General features: G+C 44.8%; 1 protein-coding gene across 1 annotated transcript in view; it reads right to left on the minus strand.

Annotated features, from left to right (window-relative positions):
* Window positions 1-21,049, minus strand: part of clip2 (CAP-GLY domain containing linker protein 2) — a 151,508-nt gene that overhangs the window by 83,586 nt on the left and 46,873 nt on the right. The window lies entirely within an intron of this gene.

Genomic DNA, 21,049 nt, shown 5'->3' on the forward strand with positions numbered 1-21,049 from the left:
GTTACCACTTCATATTGAAATAGATGCACGTTAATAACTACTTATTCATTTCATGTGATTGTGAAGTAGAACTGGTATACTTACCAGTACAACAATTGCATAAGGAAATCACAACATGCACAAAGCAACAAACAGTAAATGTAGCAGTCTGATAGAGTGCTGGACCACAGACTAACAATGGACTTCATTCCCATAATATTACACAATAGAAGTTCTGACCTCAGCAACAATGGGTGAGCACTGTGGTGATGCAAGATGCCAAGGAGTAGGAGAAATGAGATACCGAGGACCACAAATGCCTGTGCTTCAGAGAAGGGCATGAAGTGATGTAAAGTAGAGCACGAAGGAAGAGGAAAGTTGGAGGTGGTATCCAGGAAGGGCAAGTTACTACAGTGAGGCACTTTAGAGGTTTAGAGGGACACTGGGGATAGGTGCCTGGGAGGGAGAGGAAGGCACTGGAGAGTTGCAATTTTTCTAATAAGGAGAATTGCGGGGAGACAGAACAGTGCATCAATCCAAGCTATTCTCACCCATGATTGCCAATGGTTAGGAAATAGATTACCAGCAAGATCCATCTTGAAAACATTCCAGTAAATATGTCTGGACTGCAGTGACTTTAGTCTATGAGAGGACAAAGCTGCCTGGAACTAAGTTGTGGTAAATTGAGAAAGGATAATACAAAACAATGACAGATATAAAAATATATAGAAGATAAACAAAGTTTGTGATTAGAAAGCCTAATAGTGGGCGAAGAAAGAAGTCAACTTAAAAGGAAATAGTAAGAGGCCAATTAGTGAATGGGCTGCTTCGCGATGAAGGAGAATGAGGAAATGTTAAAGATGTTTGTTATGTATTTTGCCTCATTATTTATAGAAGATGATGGAAGCAGAGTACCCAAGAAAGATTTAGAGCAACCAAAGCTGAAGATAAATATCCAAAGAAAGGAAGAACTCTCATTTCACAATCATAGACCATCCCAAAGCGCTTTCCAGGCAATGAAATATCTTTGAAACATAGCCACTGTTGTAACGTAGAAAATATGGTATCCAAATTGTGCACAGCAAGATTCTAGAAACAGTAAGATAATGACCACATATCTCACCTCCATTTTGCCCACTGTGAAATCTTCCATGACCAACTGAGCAGAATCTTTAGAAAATAATTTTCATTTTTGCATTAAAAATATTCCTCGATAGATTTAAATCGATATTCTCCTACAATTTTATTAATACAGCTGAAAACTGGTTTATCACAAAAAAATAAGTACTTTAATCAGGCTGCTTAGTAATCTATATGTGTGGAAACATATTTTAAATAACTGAAAATGACTTTGAAACTAAGATATGGTCCTGTTTTTTTAGGGTGTAATTGGTCATTTTCTAGTAAACTAATTTCTAATATTTCAAAGTTATTAAAAAAGTGCCCATTAGTACCCTTGTGGCTAAAAAAAAAGCTCAATTTTAAGAGTTTTCCCGAAGGCCCACGAACAGGTGCAATTAATGGAAACTTGCCATGGTGATTCATTCATAGCAGACACAGAGCACCATGTTCTCTGTGAACTAGTACACAAGACACAGAAACTGGACACAATTTGCATTTGGAATTCCTCAATCTTCTTCTGTGCTGCTTTGGGGTGAATCACACTGGAAATACCAGTAGAAAGACTAATCTTCAGAGATGGAGTAATCAGGGACTGTCATGTATGACTAATGGAATTCAATTATTTAACAAATTCACAAAACATATGGATAAAGAGAATGCAATGGATTTTGCATACATGGATATTCATAAAGCATTTGTTTAAATTCTACATCACAAGTTTTTTTTTACTGAACTTGACATTAGAGGAATTGTAGTTGTATTAATGAGGGTGGCCGGTGAGCAGAAAGCAGAGACAAGGGGGAGCATTTAGTATTTTTTGTCCAGATGGGCAAGATGTGGATGATGGTCTGGCCATGGAACCAGTGCTAGAAGATATTTTATATAAAAGTGATTTGGACAGAGGCACAACAGGAAAAAGGAAGGCAATTAACATTTAATCGTACATAGACTAGGCTAAAGTTGGAGATTTGCAAGCAGAATGTTATAAGAAGGGAATAGGTATGGCTGGGTTAACAGCTAACCATCAGCACTGATGAGCTGGTCAGAGTGGCATCCTTCTGTTCTATAATTTCTATGATACTACAATACTGGAATAGGAGAGACACATCCTCTCAATACACAAAGGATTTCCTACAAAAAGTACCTTACAAGGAACAGGTAAACTCAGCGACATTACATTGATTTCATAGCAATTCCTGTGTGAAATATTTTCTGGTTGGTGCATGCACTAACCTGGTTAATGGGTCAGCTACCCTTCCTTTCCTAAATCAGCTTGACTACCACTCTCTGTTCCAGTTATTGTGGTAATAATATTCTGAAAATCATGAGCTTTACAAGTGAATTATCTGAGCCAGACCAAATCCTTAACATGCAGTGGTCTTCATTGATCTGAAATAGACCCGGAAGCCTCATATTTGCCTGAAATTCTCTCAGTGGAACCTGCTTGCCACAGAGAGTTGGAGGGCTCTCCTTTACCTTGCACTAGTAAACGCCAAAGTCAATTTCTGCTGTTCTTTTCAACTAGTCTATATGGAAGGCCCAGGGAGAGGAGATTTTCCTCGTGGATCATAGATGAAGCAGGAATGGGGGCTGGGGGTGGGGCGATCCTCTTCCAAAGCAGTGGGGGATGATAGTGTCTAATCAAAGATAGGATACTTGGTATCTGTCCTGGACAGAATTTGAATTCAAGTCTTCGGAGCTGATGGTCAATGAACGAGATAAATGCCTATTTATATCACACTAGTCAACAATTTAAAATCTTTTCAGGAGTGAGTTTGAGTACATTTTCTTGTAGTATAAGGTGGCATTGTGGTATTGTCACTGGGCTAGTAATCCAGAGACCCAGGGTAATGCTCTGGGGACCCGAGTTCAAATCCCACCATGGCAGGTGGTGATATTCAAATATGAAATAGGAGCAGAAGTAGGCCATTCAGCCCCTCAAGCCTGCTCCGCCATTCAATAAATCATGGCTGATTTGTTTGTGTTTCAAATTCCACATTCCCATCCACCCTGACAACCTTTGATTCCCTTGCCTAACAAGAATCAATCTACATCTGCCTTAAAAATATTCAATGATTCCCACCTCCACAACATCAACTATGGAGTACTGTGTACAGTTCTTGACGTTGCACTATAGGAAGGATGTGAACGCATTGGAGAGAGAGGGTGCAGAAGAGGTTTCCAGGGATGAGACACTTCAGTTATGAGGAAAGATTGGAGAAGTTGGGACTGTTTTCCTTGGAGAGGAGAAGGCTAAGAAGAGGCTTGATAGAAGTTTTCAAAATCATGAGGGGTCTAGACAGAGTAGTTAGGGAGAAACTGTTCCTACTCATAAATGGATCGAGAACCAGAGGGCACAGTTTTAAAGTGTTTTGCAAAAGAAGCAGATGTGAGGTGAGGAGAAACTTTTACACACAGCGAGTAGTTAAGGTTTGGAATGCAGTCCCTGGAAGTGTGGTGGAGACAGGTTCAATTGAGGCATTCAAGAGGGCATTGGATGATTATTTAAATAGAAACAATGTGCAGGGTTATGGGGAAAAGGCAGGAGACTGGCATTAAGTCAAAATGCTCAGAGAGCAGGTGCAGACACGATGGGCTGAATGGCTTCTACATCCTTCTACACCGTAACAATTCAGTGATTCTGTGACCTTCTGAGGCAGAGTGTTCCAAAGACACACAACCCTCAGGAAAAAATTCTCCTCATCTCTTTCCTAAAAGGGCAATCCCTAATTTTAAAACTGTGCCTTCTAGTTCTGGACTCACAACATAGGTAGGAAATTATCTTTGTGTCATCTGCAAATTTAGCTACCATGCTTTTGCTCCCCTCATCTAAGTAATTGATAAAAGTTTAATGGTGACCATTGTCGATTGTTGTTAAAAACCCATCTGATTCACTAATGTCCTTTAGGGAAGGAACACTACTGTCATCACCTGGTCTGGCCTACATCTGACTCCAGATACACAGAAATGTGGTTGACTCTTAACTGCCCTCTGAAATGGCCTAGCAAGCCACTCAGTTGTATCAAACCGCTAAAAAGTCTAAAAGGAATGGAACCGGATGGGCCACCCAGCCCCGACCTAGGCATTGGAAATGACAACGACAAACTCAGTCCTGTTGAAGCTGCAAAGTCCACCTCACTAACATCTGGGGCCCAGTGAAAAAATTGGGAGAGCTGTCCCAAAGACTAGTCAAGCAACAGCCTGACATAGTCATACCTTACCTTACAGACAATGTCCCTGACACCATCATCACCATCTCTGGTATGTCCTGTCCAACCGGCAGGACAGGCCCAGCTGAGGTGGCAGGACAGTGGTATACTGTCCAGTCAGGAGGGAGTTGCCCTTGGAGTCCTCAACATCAATTCCGGACCACATGAAGTCTCATGGCATCAGGTCAAACATGGGCAAGGAAACCTCCTGCTGATTACCACATATGGCACCCACCACCACCCTACCCCCCACCCTCAGTTGATGAATCAGTGTTCCTCTATGTTGAACACCACTTGGAGGAAGCACTGAGGGTGGCAAGGGCACAGAATGTACTCTGAGTGGGGGACTTCAATGTCCATCACCAAGAGTGGCTTGGTAGCACCACCACAGACCGATCTGGCTGAGTCCTAAAGGACATAGCTGCTAAACTGGGTTTGCGGCAGGTGGTGATGGAATCAACAAGAGGGATAACATACTTGGCCTCATCCTCACCAATCTGCCTGTTGCAGATGCATCATGACAGTATCGGTAGAAGTGACCATGCACAGTACTTGTGGAGGCGAAGTCCTGTCTTCACATTGAGGATACCCTCCATTGTGTTGTGTGGCACTACCACCATGCTAAATTGGTTGGATGTCGAACGGATCTAGCAACTCAAGACTGGGCATCCATGAGGTGCTGTGGGCCATCAGCAGCAGAATCATACTCAACCACAACCTGTAACCTCATGGCCCAGGAGCAGCACCAGGCATAGCTAAAAATGAGGTGTGAACCCTGTTGAAGCTATAACACAGGGCTACTTGTGTGCCAAACAGTATAAGCAGCTAATGATAGACAGAGCTAAGCGATTCCATAACCAACAGATCAGATCTAAACTCTGCAGTCCTGCCACATCCAGTCGTGAATGGTGGTGAACAATTAAACAACTTAATGGAAGAGGAGGCTCCACAATTATCCCCATCCTCAATGATGATGGAGCCCAGCACATCAGTGCATAAGATAAAGCTGAAGCATTTGCAACAACCTTCAGTAAGAGGTGCCGAGTGGATGATCCGTCTCGGCCTCCTCCGGAGGTCCCCAGCATCACAGATGCTAGTCTTCAGCCAATTCGCCTCGGTTCAAACATGGGCAAAAGAGCTGAACTGCAGAGGCGAGGTGACAGTGAATGCCTTTGACAGCATCTGACTGAGTGTGGCATCAAGGAGCCCTAGCAAAACGAGTCAATGGGAATCGGAGGGAAAACTCTCCGGTGGTTAGAGTCAGACCTAGCACAAAGGAAAATGGCTGTGGTTGTTCGAGGTCAATCATCTCAGTTCTAGGACACCACTGCCGAAGTTCCTCAGGGTAGTGTCATAGGCGCAACCATCTTCATCAATGACCTTCCTTCCATCATAAGGTCAGAAGTGGGGATGTTCACTGATGATTGCACAATGTTCAGCCCCATTCACGACTCCTCAGATACTGAAGTAGTCCATGTCCAAATGCAGCAAGACCTGGACAATATCGAGGCTTGGGCTGACAAGTGGCAAGTAACATTCGCACCACACAAGTGCCAGGCAATGACCAACCCCAACAAGAGAGAATCTAACCATCCACCCCTTGACATTCAATATCATCTTTTTTTGTTCACTCATGGGATGTGGGCATCGCTGGCTAGGCCAGCATTAATTGCCCATCCCTAATTGCCCTTGAGAAGGTGTGGTGAGCTGCCTTCTTAAACCACTGCAGTCCATGTGCTGTAGCTACACCCACATTGCTGTTAGGGAAGGAGTTCCAGGATTTTGACCCAGTGACAGTGTAGGAACAGCGATATATTTCCAAATCAGGATAGTAAGCATCTTGGAGGGGAATTTCCAGGTGGTGGTGTTCCCAAGTGTCTGCTGCCCTTGTCCTTCTAGATGGTAACGGTCGTGGGTTTGGAAGGTGCTGCCTAAGGAGCCTTGGTGAGTTCCTGCAGTGTATCTTGAAGACGGTACACACTGCCGCTACTGCATGTTGGTGCTGGAGGGAGTGAATGTTTGTGGATGGGGTGCCAATCAAGTGGGCTGCTTTGTCCTGGATGATGCCAAGCTTCTTGACTGTTCTTGGAGCTGCACTTATCCAGGCAAGTTGAGAATATTCCATCACACTCCTGACTTGAGCTTTATAGATGGTGGACAGGCTTTGGGGAGTCAGCAATTGGCCTAGCCAGCGACACCCACACCCCACGAACAAAAAAAAAGCAATTCTTGGCAAAATCCACCTCATCAGAGACTTCGAATGGTTCAGACTCTCTTAAGGGTGTAGTTACCCAGGACAAGTTATGAGGATTAAAACCACTTCTAACTCCTGGGTAACATAGTACTGATGCCCCACCCTCTCAGCTCATCTGCTGCTGAAACCCTCATTCAAGCCTTCATTACCTTCAAACTTCCAACGCACTCTTGGCTGGTCTCCCACATTCTACCCTCAGTAAACTTGACATTATACAAAAGACTACTGCTCATGTCTTAACTCGCACCAAGTCCCGTTCGCTCCTCATCCCCTGTGCTCCCTGACTTACATTGGCTCTGGTCTAGCAAAGTCTTGATTTTAAAGTTCTCATTCTTGTTTTCAATTCTTCCAACACTTTTCCACTCCTTTCCAGCCCCACAACCCGCCGAGATGCCTGCACTTCGCTAATTCTGGCCTCTGGGGCAATGCCAACTTTAAACACTCTGCCACTGGCAGCCAGGCCTTCAGTTTCCTGGGCACCAAAGCTCTGGAGTTCCCCCCATACACCCCTCCGCCTCGTTTTCCTCCTTCAAGACACTCCTTAAACCTACCTCTTTGACAAGCTAATATCTCCTTATGTAGCTCAGTGTCATATTTTGTTTTATAATGCTTCTGTGAAACGCTTTAGGAAGTTTTGCTACAACTAGTCGCTTGGTAGTGCAGAACTTGAGTATTACTGAAAAGATAGACAAGCTGTTGAAGTTTTTAGTCTTGCACTCATCAGGGCAGATGCAAGAATACCACGTTACCCTCTGCAGGCGGAAGGAATATGTCCAGGCACTACGCCTTGTTTGAATAAACAAATGCATGGGGGACAATGGCTCCCTGGTACATTCACCATGACAACGCCTTGACCAATCAGAGCCGACTTGCCAACCAATCAGCACCCCTTTTCTCGTGCAATATAAATTGTAGTCCCCTTTGAAAATTGGCATTCTTGCATCTGTCCTGATGAGAGCAAGATGAAAAACTTCGACAGCACGTATCTATTTTTCAGCAATAATCATATTTTATCATCGTGGCTGGTTATATAAATAGACTGTTGTTAAAATTCCACAGATTTTGAAAAATTTTTTGGAAAGATTTGTTTGTTTTAGCTTCTATTTTAATCAAATCATTTAATTTCATGAACTGAAAATTTAAATGAAAAGTGAAGGATACTACAGTAACCGCTTTCGCCCCCTTGATTTGCTGTGGGCGGTTACTTCAATGTGACTGCTTACTTGCTGACATCAGTGTTACTGCCGGCCAATACAACCCCTCCACCTTGGCACCAGATTTAAACTGCCAGCGGGAGAAAGGCAAACCACGTCAAACAGATTGCTCAATCTTTGTGGGCAGATTTTTTTTTTTTTTAAAAAAGGTCAGCAGTGGGAGCCTTCCTTCAGCGCTAATGTCAAAATCTGCACCATTGTTTCTGAAAGCAGCAAAGCTGCAAAACCACTTACTAAAGGAGTAAGAGACTTTATAAGGCTGCAAGTGAATAGGTAGGAGCCAATGGACCACGACAACTGAGGAGAGAGGCTGGAGGACGATAGCTTGGTCAACCATATCAAATGCTGCAAAAACTAAAATCAATGAGAGGTGGCACACCATGATGACAGAGGAAGTCTTTGCTTTAATTAGAGCCAAGTTGTTTTATTTATTCTTTCATGGGATGTGGCAAGGCCAGCATTTATTGTCCATCCCTAACTGCCTTGAACTGGGTAACTTGTTAGGCTACATTGCTGTGGGTCTGGAGCCAGACAGGGTAAAGAGTGCAGATTTCCTTCCCTAGTGAGCCAGATGGGTATTTAACAACAATCAGTGATAATTACCATGGTCACCATTAACCATTATTGAGCCTAGCTTTATATTCCAGATTTATTAAATGAATTCAAATTCCACCAGCTGCTATGGTGGGATTTGAACCCATGTCCTCAGAGCATTAGCCTGGGCCTTTTGGATTACTAGTCTTTTGACATTACCACTACGCCACTGCCTCCCCCAGTTTCAACACTGCAAGTCAGGCTTGTAGAATTGAAACAATGCATGATGGAAAAGTTAGACGTGTAGCTGGGAACTGATGATACATTTGAAACCTTAGAAGAAAGAAATAGTGGCAACGGGGTGATGGTTGGAAAGGACAGATGGATCAAGACTGGCTGTTCTGAGGGGGTGGGGTGGGGTGGGGAATGATACTAGTTACACTGCACACAGCAATTAAGACTGTCTCCACACAGCTCTTGTGCTCAGGCACCCTCTTCATTCATGAGCAGTGAGGAAATGTCTGGGATCTGGTGCTTTTCTAAACCCCTTCCATGAAAGCTGAACATAGAAAAACATCCCTCAGGGCTTCGCAAAGCAGGAGAGGAAACAAGTGCCAAGCCAAAAGAGGAGTGATTGGCGGGGGGATTGCGGTGATGGTGGGTGATCAAAATCTCAGCTAAGGAGGTGAGCATCAAGGAAGAGCCTTAAGAGAGGTGATATAGGTGGGGCAGCAGATGGCGTTTAGAGGGGGACCATGTTGCACCAATACTGTCACTGCAGCTTGAGTCACTCGCTGCTATACTGTTCACTGCATCGGACTCCACTTTTTAAATAGTTAGGCAAAATCATTTTCCCATCTATGCACATATAAATTGAAATCCGTTTCCAACAGTCATTGCTCAGTATTTTCCTCAAGTTAATAAATCCATTGAGTTTTACTGCCAAGGCTTATGTCATCACATCTGGAAGCTCTGATGCATGACAGGCTTACAATCCACTCTGAGCTAGTCATTAAATCTCCGACATGCACGTCAGCACACACCACGTAATCAGATATTCCTCTGTTGCAAGTGGAAGTCTGAATAGTGCATTTATTGACTAAAAACGCTGACCTCCCACGCCACCTGCCTGGTGCCAACTCTTCAACTACAGGAGCAGCACAGCAGAGGTTGGCCCTATTGGGTAGTCAAAAATCCGGTGTCCATAATCTCAAACACTTCTGCCGTGGCAAAATAAACGAACAAGACACGACCGACACGTGAAGCTAAGCCATTTAGGATGCCGCATAAAGCCACAGCATCTTTCCGACTCAATAACCACAGCAGCTTCGGTGGGTGGTGGGTTTGTGAGGAGACAAAACATCTGGATCACAAAACTGGCCCTTATTCTTTTAGGACTGAGTCACAAAGGAGAAGCAGCAGTTCCACTAAACATTCCTCTGTACTCCATCTCTCTGGCAGAAGTGGAGGAATTCCTATTCCTACAGCATGAAGGCCCGATTCAAATCCTTCAAAAAAAAGACATTTCCTGTCTGACTTGATTCTATTTTACTCCACCATATCCTGCATTAACTTTTTCTGTACAGCAACACATGGTGACTGCTGAGACAATAGAATTGGCATCTATTATTCAGTTCCCGGTCGCCTCTCCCCCTTCTACGGTTAAACTTGTAGCGACACATTAAATCAAGCTGCAGAGACTGTGGCTTAATTCACCGAGAAGCAGACTCACAGAGAAGCGGATCCTGATTTCACTGAAGTTAGGTTTGATTTTTAAAAAGGCAGCTTCTGTCTCATTTCGTCCAATTTTCTCCCCACCTCTTTCGAAGGTGCCTACCCTTGGCTATGACACAGTTCTGCGGAAGCCTCAATCCAGACAGTGATGTCAACAAGGCATAGGAGGTTAGGGGGAACAAGAGCCAGACCAATTCTGGTTCTCACCTGACTTTTACTTGCTTTTCATCATCAGGAGTGACTGGGTAACAATCACGAGTGAGAAATCCTAACAGATTCCCTGCCTTAATCCAGCATCACTGAGCTCTCCTGATTACAATCCTGACTAAAGTCAGTGTAGTTCAGGATTCAGGATTCACTAGGAGTTTCCTAGTGTGTAAAAGTTCAGTGACGTTTATCCCTCTCCTTCACTCCATTATACTTACATTTGGCTTTACTGATTTTTCTCCTCTCTCACTCCGTGAGCTGGGCTGGCCAAGTGCTCAATTCAGCCCTTAATGGGCTGAGCTACCATAGACAACTTACCTTCGAGAAGTGGCAACTTGGTACAGCATTGCATCGCTGCTGTTAGGCTGCTGTCTGCGACTAGTTCTTTAGGATCTCCTAACAGAGTGTATTTAGGAGCAAGAGTTAATTTCAATATCCTGCACTCAAGCACCACGAGAAAACTTACTCACTACTAGGCTGTAATTTTATATCAGAACCAAATATTCCAAAACACCAAGCCATTTCCTTTTCAGATTCTTCTGTCTTAGGTCATACTGGAACTTGTTCAATGTTAGAAACAAAACATGTGTGGGAGGAAAAAAAAAATCAGGCAACTTACTTCCTGTAGCTTGTCTGGTAAATAAAAAGATTATAATAAAACACGAAGGCCAATGAATGAAGTTTTCACGTCTATGTGAAAAGGGGAAAGGTTTGAATTTATATAGTGCTTTTTACAACCACCAAATGTCTCAAAGAAGTGTAGTCAATGCTATGGAGTAGGAATTACGCAGCCAATAAGAACATACGACTTAGGAGCAGGAGTAGGTCTTTCGGCTCCTCGAGCCTGCTCCACCATTCAATATGATCATGTCTGATCTGATTGTGACCTTAACTCCACTTGCCTGGCTCCTCCCCATAACCCCTGACTGCCTGGTACATATGCACACGGCAAATTCCCACTAAAGACAATGTGAAAATGATCACATAATCTGTTTTCTCATGATGTTGATTGAGGGATAAATAGTGATCAGGACACCAGAGATAACTCCCCTGCTCTTCTTAAAAAAAAAAGTGCCCTGGGATCTTTTGCATCCATCCCAGCAGACAGGTGGGGCCTTCGTTTAACATTTCGTCCGAAAGATGGCACCTCCAACAGTGCAGCACACCCTCAGTGGTCCTGCTTCACACTGAACTCTGTTTTATTATACCACTCAACCCTGCTTGGGATGTTAGCTCCATGCCACACCACCCCCCCCCCCCCAATTTTTGTTTGAAAAATCAACTTTCTTTTGGCAAATTTTATGCTCACCCAGTTGTAGGTTATAGTTTCTGAGGTTAGGAACATCTTTCATTTGAGGTACCCAACATTAGCACCAAGCTCCCTTAATTCAGATATGGCGGAGGTTAAATATCAACAGCATCACCCAACAATGGGCCAGAGGCCATCCTACAGTATGTAACAATTTCCCCTTCCCCCTCCCCTCATTTCCTAGAACTATTACGGAAATCATCGAGAAGATTCATGTGTCTGCTTATCATTGTGGCCAGCTATTAAATTAATTTAGTCATTACAGTTTGGTAATCTCTCTGAGATTGATCATTTGTGTCAAATTAGGGGTGTGGGACTTTGCTCATTCAAAACGGAATTGAGGCTTCCTATACTTATTTCACATTATTCCTTACAGTGAACAGACAGTGGAGACTTTCATCTATCTCATCAGTCTGACCTGGAATCGAACCGGTCACAGAGCTGAATTAGTGTCTAATCCGCAGCATCACTCAGCCCCATTGTCCTAGATTATACACATAGACTTGTCAAAGCCACTACAAGTTGTCATAAAGAAGCTTCGGAACTTAACTATGCATAATTGTCCTTAAAAAATAATTCAAGGTTCTTTATTAAATCTGTCAGCTGGTCACAGTAACCCTGAATTTATAGGCAGCCATTTGAATCACTTCACTGAGTTCAGTAATAGGCAGTGCTGCTTGTATACATTGTAAAGTCTGAAATTATTATACACCGACGGTAACCAGAGAATCTTTAACCTTGCAGCTTGACAGTTTTATTCCTCATTTTGGTCCGCACTGGGATTTCTTTCAAAAGCTTTGAGAAAGGGAGGCCAATAAATGCAAAGCCAACACATTGTGTTTCATCACCAGTAATCATTCGCAGGGAATGAACAGTAAAATTAAGCCGCAGCAATTTAACAGGACGGACACAGTCCAAGGGGTGAGGCAGGTCTAAAACTGCTGGTTTCACTGCTTCTGAACATTAACATTCTGTAACTGCTTTCCTCTTCTTTAAAGCAGCTTTACAAGTGCCAATTCAGCGATGTGACTCTTTCAGTTTGCTCAGTTGGCTGGATGGCTAGAATGTGATGCAGGATGATGCCAACAGAGCAGGTTCAGCCCCTGTACCAGCCGTGGTAGTTCATGGAGGCCCTGCCTCCTTGTCTTACCCTACACTCATGAGGTAGTGTCCCTCAAAGTAAAAATAACTATTTGTCATGGACAATTTTAAGGTGTTCCCTTTTGTTACCGATGATCAAATATATTTTTATGCAGAATTTCTTACTCTTAAGAGTGATTGAGGAAATTAAAAAAATTCAGCAGTAATCTTTGTGCATGGAAAATGAAGAAAGTTGCTTTATTTCTCTCACACACACTTGCCCTGAAGGTTAATGTCTCACTCACCCAACTCACCCACACTATCACAAACACAAAAACTAGTTGCAGGAAAATGATAAAAATAACACTAGAATTTCACTTGATCTCTATTTCGTTGCGGGCCCGATGTTTTTTGGTTGAGTCGATGATTTAACAGGAAGTGAAGATTTTGAAAAGCAGGGGTCTCTCCATGGCTGTGTAGGCTCTTATAGGAGATCTGCCAGAGGTTTTTTTATTATTTCACAGGGTGTGGGCATCACTGGCCGGGCCAGCATTTATTGCCCATTCCTAATTGCCCTTGAGAAGGTGGTGAGCTGCCTTCTTGAACCGCTGCAGTCCATGTGCTGTAGGTACACCCACAGTGCTGTTAGGGAGGGAGTTCCAGGATTTTGACACTGTGACAGTGAAGGAACGGCGATATATTCCCAAGTCAGGATGGTGAGTGGCTTGGAGGGAAGCCTCCAGGTGGCGGTGTCCCCATGTGTCTGCTGCCCTTGTCCTTCTAGATGGTGGCGCTTGTGGGTTTGGAAGGTGCAGAAGGAGGAGTCTTGGTGAGTTCCTGCAGGGCATCTTGTAGATGGTACACACTGCTCCCACTGTGCGTCGGTGGTGAGGGAGTAAATGTTTGTGGATGGAGTGCCCATCAAGCGGACTGCTTTGTCCTGGATGGTGTCGGGCTTCTTGAGTGTTGCTGGAGTTGCACTGATCCAGGCAAATGGGGAGTATTGCATCACACTCCTGACTTGTGCCTTGTAGATGGTGGACAGGCTTTGAGGAGTCAGGAGGGGAGTTACTCGCTGCAGGGTTACTAGTCTCTGACCTGCTCTTGTAGCCACAGTATTTATATGGCTAGTCCAGTTCAGTTTCTGATCAATGGTAACCCCCAGGATGTTTATGTGTCAAAAATCTCTGGTGACATCATCCAGCTCTACCACCATCCAGCATGTCCGTCACCTTGGCAACCTTCACAGTGTGGGCTGGTCTCTCTCTGATTCATGTGGGCAGGCAGCTGAGAGTTAGGGAGGGGTAGGGCAGCGAGAATTCCAACCATCTTAACTGGGGAAAATGCAAATCCTCAAGTTCCAGGTTTTCAACAGCTCCTGACGGAGGACAAAGGAATCTCTGACAGGCTGGTGCAAAGGAGCTGTCAGAAAACAATCCTCAGAAAACACACCTTGGAAAATTCTTAACATGCAGTATCTCTACAGAGTCAGAAGTTGAAAGTCAATAACTGGGCCTGTCGATGCTGCAAAGTCCTCCTTACTAACATCTGGGGGCTGTGCCAAAATTGGGAGAGCTGCTTCACAGACTAGTCAAGCAACAGCCTGACCTAGTTATACTCACGGAATCATACCTTGTAGATCATGTCCCAGAGACCACCATCCCTTATGTCCTATCCCACTGGCATGACAGACCCAGCAGAGGTGGCAGCACAGTGGTATACAGTTGGGAGGGAGTTGCCCTGGGAGTCCTCAACATGAACTCCAGACCCCCTGAAGTCTCATGGCATCAGGTCAAACATGGGCAAGGAAACCTCCTGCTGATTACCACGTACTGCCCTCCCTCAGCTGATGAATCAGTGCTCCATGTTGAACACCGCTTGGGGGTAACACTGAGGGATGTACTCTGGGTGTGGACTTCAATGTCCATCACCAAGAGTACCTCGGTAGCACCACTACAGACTGAACTGGCCGAGTCCTAAAGGACATAGCTGCTAGACTGGGTCTGCGGCAAATGCTGAGGGAACCAACAAGAGGGAAAAACGTACTTGACCTCATCCTCATCAACCTGCCTGCCACAGATGCATCTGTCCATGAGAGCATCAATAAGAGTGACCACCGTACAGTCGTTGTGGAGACAAAGTCCTGTCTTCATAATGAGGATATCCTCCATAGTGTTGTGTGGCACTACCACCGTGCTAAACGAGATAGATTTCAAACAGATCTAGCAACTCAAGACTGGGCATCTATGAGGCGCTGTGGGCCATCAGCAGCAGCAGAATTTTATTCACCCACAATCTGTAACCTCATGGCCCAGCATATCCCCCACTCTACCATCACCACCAAGCCAGGAGATCAACCCTGGTTCAATGAAGAGTGCAGGAGGGCATGCCAGGAGCAGCACCAGGCATGCCTAAAAATGAGGTGCCAACCAGGTGAAGCTACAACACAGGACTACTTGTATGCCAAGCAGCATAAGCAACAAGTGATAGACAGGGCTAAGTGATCCCACAACCAATGGATCAGATCTAAGCTCTGCAGTCCTGCCACATCCAGTCGTGAATGGTGGTGGACAATTAAACAACTCACTGGAGGAGGAGGCTCCACAAATATCCCTATCCTTAGTGATGGGGAAGCCCAGCAGATCAGTGCAAAAGATAAGGCTGAAGCATTTGCTACAACCTTTAGCCAGAAGTGCCGAGTGGATGATCCATCTTGGCCTCCTCTGGAGGTCCCCAGCATCACAGATGCTAGTCTTCAGCCAATTTGATTCACTCTACGTGATATCAAGAAACGGCTGAAAGCAGTGGATACTGCAAAAGCTATAGGCCCTGATAATATTCCAGCAATGGCACTGAAGACTTGTGCTCCAGAACTTGCCGCGCCCCTGGCCAAGCTGTTCCAGTACAGCTACAACACTGGCATCTACCTGGCTATGTGGAAAATTGCTCAGGTATGTCCTGTACACAAAAAGCAGGACAAATCCAACCCGGTCAATTACAACCCCATCAGTCTACTCTCGATCATCGGTAAAGTAATGGAAGGGAGTCATCAGCAGTGCTATCAAGCGGCACTTGTTTAGCAATAACCTGTTCACTGACGCCCAGTTTGGGTTCCGCCAGGGCCACTCAGCTCCTGAACTCATTACAGTCTTGGTTCAAACATGGACAAAAGAGCTGAACTCCAGAGGTGAGGCGAGAGTGACTGCCCTTGACATCAAGGCTGCATTTAACCGAATGTGAAATCAAGGAGCCCTAGCAAAACCGGAGTCAATGGGAATTGGGGGAAAATTCTCCACAGTTTGGAGTCACACCTAGCACAAAGCAAGATGGTTATGGTTGCTGGAGGTCAATCATCTCAATTCCAGGACATCGTTGCAGGAGTTCCTCAGAGTAGTGTCCTAGGCCCAGTCATCTTCAGCTGCTTCATCAATAACCTTCCTTCCATCACAAGGTCAGAAGTGGGGATGTGCGCTGATGATTGCACAATGTTCAGCACCATCCACAACTCCTCAGATACTGAAGCAGTCCATGTCCAAATATAGCAAGACCTGGACAATATCCAGGCTTGGGGTGACAAGTGGCAAGTAACAAGTAACATTCAAGCTACACAAGTGCTGAGCAATGACCATCTCCAACAAGAGAGAATCTAACAATCACGCCTGACATTCGATGGCATTATCGATGGCTGAATGCCCCACTATCAACATCCTGGGGGTTACCATTGACCAGAAACTGAACTGGACTAACCATATAAATACTGTGGCTACAAGAGCAAGGAATCCTGTGACGAGTAACTCACCTCCCCCAAAGCCTGTCTACCATCTACAAGGCATAAGTCAGGAGTGTGATGTAATACTCCCCCACTTGCCTGGATGAGTGCAGCTCCTACAACACTCAAGCTTGACACCATCCAGGACAACGCAGCCCTGACACCCCTTCCACAAGCATTCATTCCCTCCACCACCGATGTACAGTGGCAGCAACGTGCACAAGATGCACTGCAGGAGGTCACCAAGGCTCCTTAGGCAGCACCTTCCAAACCGACGACCACTCCCATCCAGAAGGACAAGGACAGCAGACACACGGGAACACCATCACCTGGAAGTTCTCCTTCAAGCCACTCACCATCCTGACTTGAAAATATATTGCCGTTCCTTCACTGTCACTGGGTCAAAATCCTGGAACTCCCTCCCTAACAGCACTGTGGGTGTACCTAATCTACATGGACTGCAGTGGTTCAAGAAGGCAGCTCATCACCACCTTCTCAAGGCCCACATCCCGTGAATGAATAAAAAAAAAAAATTAGGGATGGGCAATAAATGCTGGCCTAAGCCAGTAAAGCCCACATCCCGTAACTGAATTTTTTAAAAATCCTGAGAACGTGAACAGTGCTATATAAATGCAGATTCATTTTTTGTGATTCTCAATGACTGGAGTGTGTGGGACCCATAATCAAGATATGCAGCCCACACAAAATAGAAAGTACGGTTAACCGTAAAGAGGGCTCCAAGTGACTTTAGGACATAAACAGGTTAGTGAATTTGCAGCCTTCCACCTCGTACAACAATGGTTTACGCCCTTGTGGTCAACTCTGTGTTAAGCATCACCTGGTGTGGCTCAAGAACCTCACTCCAGCCTGGTAGTTTCTGCCTCATTTGTGGTAAAGGAAGGCAGTGGGCTGAGAAGGTGCACAATTCACTGGCCTCTGTTTTCTCTGGCTCCCTTCTCAGCCAGCTGAGACTTATGTTTCTGTTCACCTTGTCCAATGCCCCTCAAAACAGTCAGCATCTAGAGGTCACTGCTGTCGGGGACTGTCTTCCAGTTTTCAGTGTCCACCATCTTCATATTTTGCGGGTATCCTTGTAGCGGAGCCAATGACTACCCAAGAGGTTGTGACCCAGTGGCTGGTTCACCGTACAGCAGGTCTTTGGGTAAAAGATGTGCACTGCGCCCATTTTAGGTGTAAAATATGTGCACAGCAGACCAATTTAGCAGCAAGACACCCTGCACCCTAACTGCACAGGTCTTGGGTCCACTGCTAAATTTGTCAGATCCATTTTTTAGACGGCCCGGTCAACTACATAAAGGTTAGGCCCCTTGCATTTGTTAATTGGCAACATAACACATGCTGAAGACCTGCTAGACAAAATGAGTTACCAATGAAGAAAAGAGACTCTGGCCAAGCTTCTTTCAAAAACTCAGGATGAATAAATTTATTTTAAAAAAAAACTTCTTTTAACAAGTTGCAAGTACTGGTTAACACACAGTTGTAATCAGGAAGTCAAACTATCTACCTCTTCCTAAATAATTCCCCCAGCACACACACAGACACAGACAAACTAAGGACAAACAGATAGAGTCTCTCTGCAGCGATGGGCTTTGGAGGCTGGGCGTTATAAAATAAAGGATGAAGTCTGCAAGGTCTCAACATTGTTGACCTGGAGTTCTCTCGTGTGAAGACGGGCCACTACTCCCGGCGTTTGCCTGGACGTTCTCACCACTGTCTCAGCTTTGCAGGTCCAAGTGCAGGCTAGTTACACTCAGATGGGGCTTCTCTGAATACAGGTTGATAGCCACACAATTTTAGGCAAGGTAGAGAGGGGGAGCCAGTCAAGGCAGCCTTCTTTCCTCAGCTTATTCTCCAACAAGACTGCCTTCCAAACAAGCAGCTTCACAACTTTGCCCTCTGCCATGTGATTGCTTTTTTGGTCTCCCAGCTTTTCATTAATTAAAGTGCTTTGCAGTTCAACACAAACAGACACTCCTTCTCAAGTACCATGTAGGTCAGGTGATTGTTGGAAGAGGCCTGCTTGTTGACAGTTCCAAGCTGAACTTATGGCCTTTTAAAAAAAAAATCCCAGGTTAGCATCCATATGACCAGATCATGCCAGGTCCTTCCATTCTGTAAAAGAAAACTTCAGTCTTGAGAGATCTGATTCTAACACCAGGGAGCCGCTGTCAGTGAGATAAGACCACCCAAAAGTGGCTTTTCTCACTTAGTGAGTTGCTTGTGGGCACAACCTGTTCACTCCAAATATGCAGATAAGATCAGCGGACCGATTCCTGGCAATCCTTTGGTCTGTGCTTGGGCCTCTGAGCTTGGGCCTAGATGAAAATCTACTCTAAAGCCACTCCCTCCAACAGATGGCACAACACAGCGCCCCGCGCCAGCAGAACGCACGGCACGGCGCCCCGCGCCAGCAGAACGCACCGCGCCCCGCACCAACACCACCTCTTGAATTATCAGCCTACTAGCTGGAAGAGAGATAAGGCTCCCACCATATTAGATGCAACTTAATCCTTTAAATGAATGGGCAAGTGTTCCAACTAACTGCATCATCACCTCTTATCTCCATTAGTCTTTGCCCTGCTCCTGCCTTTAAACAAAAGCTTGGTGTCACCTCACAATTACTTCCTCTTTTTATTTTGACTTTGTTCTTTCTCTCCTCTCCCTGGCGCTATTCCACACTATTGACCTTCCTCCAAATGATTTTTATTCTAATTTGCCAAAATAGTGGCATGACTATATCAGTGACATTTCCTGCTGTGTTCATAAAGATTTCATCGCAGATAATCCTTCCCATTCTCTTTCAATGTCATTGGATCAAACTATCAATTAGGAAAGGCCATTGTTAGGAGAGCGTTGTGATATGACAGTAATGTGTAGTACTGCACCAATAGTGTTGTGTTCCCATTAGGAGCAGTGAATCGAGCAGCAGCCCTATTGAACAACCTAACATCAATTCATCATCAGCCCAGTCTTTTAAAAGGAGAGCAGTTGACTGTACAATCTACTAATCTGCATCTAATAGCAGTTCCCAGCCCCACGCAATTAAACAGGAAAACCTTAAACAGCTGCACACTACACAGTGAGCGCTAATACACATCAAAGCTTCAATTTTAGCCCAGTGACCAAAAGCCTGAGTCCCTTTCATCCAATGATAAAACAATGCATAAGACTAGAAGCCATTGAGCTGTGGTGTTGCATGTAGTCAGCATGGTAACAAAGTGCTGCCATTTAAGGCTCTGTGCTTCCCCCATATATTAATTCAAAACAAGACTAAAGGGTCTAAAGAGTGCTTATTTCAAATGGTTTTTCTCATGACAAAACTGTAGACATTTATTTTACAAAGAGGCTCGATCCTAGGTGTAGTTCACCCAGTGATCTTATTAATATGTACTCTAGCATCTTCCGTTCTGCTTCTACTACTGACATGAATCATGGGGCAAGTGTTAGGTTTACAGATACTCGGTGTCATTTTACGATTACAAATTCCCGGTAGGAAACCTTGCCCCCCCAGGATGCGTATGGAAATTTAAAATGAATTATTTTAAGATCGTGGGTAGTGCAAGCCCAAATTTACAATATGTGCCACAGTGGGTGTGGCTCTCTGCCAGAGTGCACACTGGGTAAGATTACCACCTCATTAGGCCTTCTTCAAATTGATCTTCAATCCTCAACACCCCCACCCCATTTGCTGCCCATTGGAAAAGCTTTCATGATGGAGAGGAAATGTGGTTGGGTGCTTACCTCCCAGGGTCAAATGGGAGGTTGAAGTTTCAAACAGTTTCGTTCAGGCTGATAATGCAGTCAGGCAAGGGGGCAGAATCAATAGTCCAGGAGTTGAGTTTTTGGTTGGAGGAAGTTTCAACCGCATCCAAAGCTGAAGGTCGGAAAACACAGTCACCCCACCATGTCACCATTAGCATATTCCTCAGCTAATATCACCACCGTCAACACCCCTTTGTCCTTTTGTCCATGACATCTTTGGCAATCTCTTCTTTGCCTCCACCTATCACTGGCCCTCTATCCAGCTCTACTTGTCCCACCCCCCTCAACCAGCTTATATTTCACCTCATTTCTATTTTTCTTTAGTTCTGATGAAGAGTCATACGGACTCGATGCGTTAACTGTGTTCCTCTCCACAGATGCCATCAGATCTGCTGAGTTTTTCCAGCTATTTTTGTTTTTGTTTCAGATTCCAGCATCTGCAGTATTTTGCTTTTAACAGAGACAGAGGGAGGCATCGAGGGAAATTATGGGAAGATAGTGGCATAGTGATAGTCATACTGGACTAGTAATCTAGAGGCCCAGGCTAATGCTCTGGGGACATGGGATCTAATCCCACCACAGCAGCTGGTGGAATTTAATTTCAATTAATAAATCTGGAATATAAAGCTAGTCTCAGGAAACTATCATTGATTGTTGTAAAAACCCACTTGGTTCAGGAGTGCACTTTGGGAAGGAAATCTGCTGACCTTACCTGGTCTGTTCTACATGTGACCCCAGACCCACAGCAAGATGGTTGACTCTTAACTGCCCTTTGAAATGGCCTAGCAAGCTACTCAGTTCGAGAGCAATTAGGGATGGGCAACAAATGCTGGCTGTGCCAGTGACACCCACATC

This window comes from Cetorhinus maximus, chromosome 9, assembly GCF_964194155.1.
Source record: "Cetorhinus maximus chromosome 9, sCetMax3.hap1.1, whole genome shotgun sequence".
Classification (NCBI taxonomy): Eukaryota; Metazoa; Chordata; class Chondrichthyes; order Lamniformes; family Cetorhinidae; genus Cetorhinus; species Cetorhinus maximus.